The sequence below is a fragment of the Antedon bifida genome, chromosome 2, assembly GCF_963402885.1.
Source record: "Antedon bifida chromosome 2, ecAntBifi1.1, whole genome shotgun sequence".
Lineage (NCBI taxonomy): Eukaryota > Metazoa > Echinodermata > Crinoidea > Comatulida > Antedonidae > Antedon > Antedon bifida.
The window spans coordinates 18,524,195-18,530,127 of NC_136227.1; positions in this window are offsets into that span (position 1 = coordinate 18,524,195).

A 5,933-nucleotide genomic window follows, 5' to 3' on the forward strand; every position below is an offset into this window, starting at 1 on the left:
TCACAGATTGTATATATGCCTAGGCAGTTGACAATTTGAACCTCACATTCACACTGAGCCCAGGTTCGCTCCGCCGTTGGACTATGTTACGTTTTTCGATCACAGAATCGGAATGCGTTAGTGATGGTTAGGAAGAAGAAAATAAGTATGATTATGATGATTACGTTTTATGTATCTTGATGCTGACGTAGTCGCCGACGATTATCATGCAATTAAGTAATGGATATTTACTACATTCCACTATTGTTAATAGATATTCGTTTGTATAATAAATTGGTTAATAATTAGTCAATTTTAATTAAAATTAAATCAATTCATTGTAGATATAAAAGGCCAATAAATACAGAAATACAAAGTGTATCTCTTATTATAATGAGACACGCGTACTGACACGGAATATTATAACGAGCTACGACTAGCCATTGTTTACTGTGCAATATTGAAATCGGAATAAACTAGCTGCTGTACTAGTTACTGGATTATTACGTACTAGTTATTAAGTATTTTAGTCCTAGCAATAATGATTTTTAAAATAATAATTAACATAACTAATTGTTATTACATTTATTTATTCAGTTGAAGAGTAATATGTTATGATAAAGGTAAAAATATAAATCCCTTAATATAAAACAAATACAAATGTAGGCCTACTATCTGATAATAATAATATCAAATAAATAATAAATAGTAACATATTAATAATACTCAAACTCACTCACTCAAATTTATCAAACCCAATTTGCCGACTCCAGTTTGCCAAATCCCAATTTGTCGACCCCGTCCCGACTGGTTATGTAAATGGGTGTATAGCCTAGTCGGCACACGGATAACCCCAGATTGCCGACAATAATAAAACTATGGAAAATTGTACTTTATTCAATGGTTTCTATTACCTAATCCTAAGATACATTGGTCTTTTGCAATGTATTTTCATACGAATCTTAACGATGTGCTTTCAATACGCTGTGTCACAACACAAAGGGCTACAATTGAAACACATCGACACACACCGACCCACACAACTGGTTCATAAACAAACCACCACTTGAGCACTGATGGTTGGCAAATGCATATATATAATAGTAGTAATTAAACCAGCAATAGTAAATAATAATATATAATTTCATCCATATTATCTACAACAAATAAGTGTGTCCGTGTTCTAATCTAATCTATGAAAAGAATACAAAAGTAGATTTACAGTAAGTACACACATGTCTTTTATTTACACGTCGACTGTAATTATTAAACAATCTTTGGCCGTGAAAGGGCAATTTAGGATCAATTAAATATAGATTTTATATTATTAAAACTCTAATATAAGCACTTATCAACTATCAAAAGGCAAACTACGAATACCTCATGATGCTGGCTACTCAATGTGTAAGCATATATGCCAACAGGAAGGAATGATTCTGTTACGTTATAATAAGAGTGGGATATGAAGTAAACATTAATGAAGTGTTTCTTGCCTGTTGCTGTTTTCTGACTAGGCTAGGAGGCATCGGAGACTTAACCGATGCGCATGCTAACTCACTGATCCCCAGTTAGCGTATCCCCATACACCGGTTTGGGTGCTAGCTTTGTGTTTTTGTTTTTTTGTTCTCTTCCTTTTGTTTTCCACTTATTCTCTTTATTATCGAGCGGACAGAGACGTCGTCTATTATTATATTATCAACTTCAAAGCAAGATATGGTACGGTTAGGCACCCACGCAAGTAATTTGACCAAGCTTTTAGTTTAGTAAATATTACTTGCGCGGCACAAAATGATAACGTTTAATCATGGATAAAATATGTAGTCTCTACATATTATTGTTATTCACGTTCACTCGGGCAAAGCCATCCATGCATGTCCTCTTTTTTTCACATCAATGAGATTGAGACGGTGTCTCTTGCTGATTCATATTCCGTTTGATTATCATAATTATATTATATGCCTACAGAATCGTATTGAGTACAATCTATAAAATTGTGTATAAATCAAAAAGGAAACGAAGCATTTAAAATGATTTCATACTAATGTGAATGAACAATACATAATTTTATTATGAATAATATTAGTATTAATACTAATCATTACTAAAATAGAAAGATGTGAAGAACAACTAATATATGGTGGAAATATAAAAGAATAATGATATACAATGATGATGACACAAAATCCCGTCATTCATTGTAGTAAAATCTTGGTTTGTAGATTGCTTGATTGATTGGTATTTGGATTGAAGAAAAATAATATGGTTTGATGTAAATAGACAACCTACAACTAGAAGATAAGAAGCAATTGATTCAATGATTATTTTGAACAGTGAATTTGTATTATACGTCATAATACAGGTAGATGGTTAAATAATAAGCAGAGCTAACATGGGTCATACATTTTCATCCCTGATAATTGTATTAATATTAAACACGGAATCTAGTAATAATAATAATAATAATAATAATAATAATAATAATAATAATAATAATAATAATAATAATAATAATAATAATAATAATAATAATAATAATAATAATAATAATAATAATAATAATAATAATAATAATAATAATAATAATAATAATAATAATAATAATAATAATAATAATAATAATAATAATATTAATGATAATGATAATGATAATGATAATGATAATAATAATAATAATAATAATAATAATAATAATAATAATAATAATAATAATAATATTAATAATAATAATAATAATAATAATAATAATAATAATAATAATAATAATAATAATAATAATATGAGGCATATATCTAACAACGATCTGTTATCCATAGGCCCTAGTTAATATGAGTCTATTAGCAAACCAACGCCGGTTGTTTATTGATCTTGTATAACACAAGGTATGCGTTTGTGAACTATTGCGGACTATACTGATTGCAATATCGTGTAGAGCAACCTCCATTCCAGATGGTTTGTTTCTCTTCCTTTATATCCTATACAAATTCACACAATTACAATATGTTAATAATGATTTTTATAAAAACTAAATATATTATTTTATAATTTTTAAACAAAATTATTCTTGTGACTTTTATATGTACCTTTTCAAACCTAATTAAAGTACTATTTTGCAATATGTCACATTGACTGGTACAGTGGTAAACTTGATTGACGTGATCATTACTTCTATCACCAGCTCTCATTACACCATAAAACATGATAATAAAAAATAACCTTCCGGCATATAAACAATAATGTATTTTAGCTCATGAAAAAGGGGCAATAGAGAGACTGATGTCATCGTCAAAGTAAAGAAATACTGTATACATCTCGTAATTGATAGTACTAGAGGGTGAGCTCGCTTCGCTCGCTCCCCCTCTAGGACGTGTAGACGATGGTTCTCGGAATGATAATGACTCGGGTAAAAAGTTTTAGAAGGACATTCTGGCCTGTACGGTTACCATTATTTAAATGCTTTTGATATACTTACTAACCTGTTTCAGTGTCTTAGATAATTAATTTAGATTATGAATTAGATATGAAAAGTGGTAAAAAAGAACAACAAATGCTTGGTAAATTGTAGATAACAGTCCGATGAAATCTACTAAAAATAGTATACTTGTGTTATAAATATAATACAATATTGTGTGTATAAATGTGGATGGGCGTTTATTAGATGGTAGTTGGAGTGGGTGGGGGTTGAGTGGCGATAATTATTTTAAGTGATGTTGTATTGAGGAGGTGTTCCGGGCATTTATTCAAATAAATACCATCCTAATTGGTATAATTAATACATTATTCCGCGACACAGTGAGCCGTTTCGGCCTAAGAAGGAAGACGTTTTAGACGGCTTGCAACATGGGCTGAAGTATCCCATGGTCCTGACGGGACACAGATAGCGCACAGTATACATAAAGTCCTGGCAGCTTCTCAACAACTCAGCTATCGGGGTTTCATTTGATTTCAAACAAAAGACATCAATGACATCAATTCTCTCGATGTCATTTTATATAATTATTTCCCACAATTTACTCCTATGTTTTATGAATATATTTAATTTGATCTTTATGTAATTACTATACCTTCACACGCGCGGTCCGAAAACAAACAAAAAACCAAAATGGCTATCGCCACCAAACACCAACGGCCAACTTAGTTGAAACAGGGAGTTGTTTTACAACTCCCTGGTTGAAACCAACCATGCAGGGAACTTGCAAGGTGATTGACACACCTTACCGTGAACCCGGAAATAACTTCTACCGCGCGTAGAGTTAAAATTTACCGATTGAAATCAGAAAATTTCTTATAAAACCCTTTATAATATCTTCCTAAGATAGAAATATGGAACAATAGCGTCGATGTGAAAACTAATGTTATCAAATCTACGTTTCGCGGTACATCTGAGATAGATAAGGTAGGTATCCATGGCGGAGATTTGTACCGAAGTTTTTGCATTGTGCTCGCCTATGTCAGAATTAACCATAATTTATATATAGAAGCTAGACCCAAGTTTCTGAACATGTAGGCCTACATATCGTTAACTGCGCTTTGACTTGCTACGTTAAAAAGCTAATGAAGCCCTAGAACAAGATCCGGAAAACCACATTTATTTATTATTTTCATTTAGTCCTAAATTGCTCATGTTGGTGTACCAGCAACATTCTTTATAATAAAGAAAAATTAGATATTGAAACATTTGCTCTTTCTTTACAATAACGTATAAAGATTTTAATGGATTTCTAGGACAGAAATCATCTACAAGAGGGAATTAATTACGATTCCATATAAAGGGCAAAGTGGAAAGAAAAGAAAAAGAGAATGAAATGAAAGCGAAGAGGGAAAAAAGAAAGAAAGTAGAAAATCATAACAACTACATTATATTTAATATAATAATAATTTGCGTGAAATTCGAAGCCCTGTCGATACCCACTGCTGCTACCAAACTTGTATTAAACATTTTTAATTATGTATAAGCTAATTTTTTGGAAAATGTACATAATTTGGTTATTTTTATACAAAAAAAAGAATATTTGGTAGCGTAATTGTTGTGTTTATTTATATAATAGGCCTATTACATAATTTAAGTGTTTGGAAAAACTATTTAGTCAAATGAAGCCTATAAAATATTCTATGGCATTGCTACCCAACTTATATTAAAAATCTGTAATTATGATGCTAATTTTTGTTAAATGTGCATATTTTATTCATTTTTTAGAAAAATGTAATAACTTATGAATTTGATGCATTGTGCAATAAAAACGAATGAAATGAATGAATGAAAATGTAGGCCTACCACCGATACATGAACCACCAAACAGCTGATCGTATAAAGGATACCGACCACAGACATAGATTGTAACTGTTCCGCTTTTGGCAGAATTGTCCCGCTTTTTTATGTTGTGTCTTGCTTTAAAAAAAATAACAAGAGACAAGGTTAGAAGTTCATAGCAAAAAACTGAACTTAGTATCAGGAGTATTTATTCTCTGACAGAATTTATTAACAATTTTCACAATAAATAATAAGATGATTACTAATAATCATGCACGACTCATGTATCTCATGTTATTGCTTGTTATGCGAAACATAAATATTGGTAACTCTTATTTTTAGTTTTTTTTAAATCGATATGTTGAAAATAATGGATAAAGAGCGCCAGAAATTCTGTAATTAATATTAAATACTGTACATTTATTTCGGTTAATTATAATGATTAAATAATTTGTTGTGTGTTTGGAAGATCTATTTCGTATGAAATAAAAGCCCATAAAATATTATATCCATTGCTACCCAACTTGTATTGAAAATCTAATTATGATACTATTTAAAAAAATAAATGTGCATATTTTATTAATTTAGTGTACATTTATTTTGGTTTATTTTGTATAATAAATCAATATTTTTTTAGCTTTAATAAACTATGTGACATCAAATGAAAGCCAATCAAACGTGCTATCCAATCTCTTGTATTGAAAGC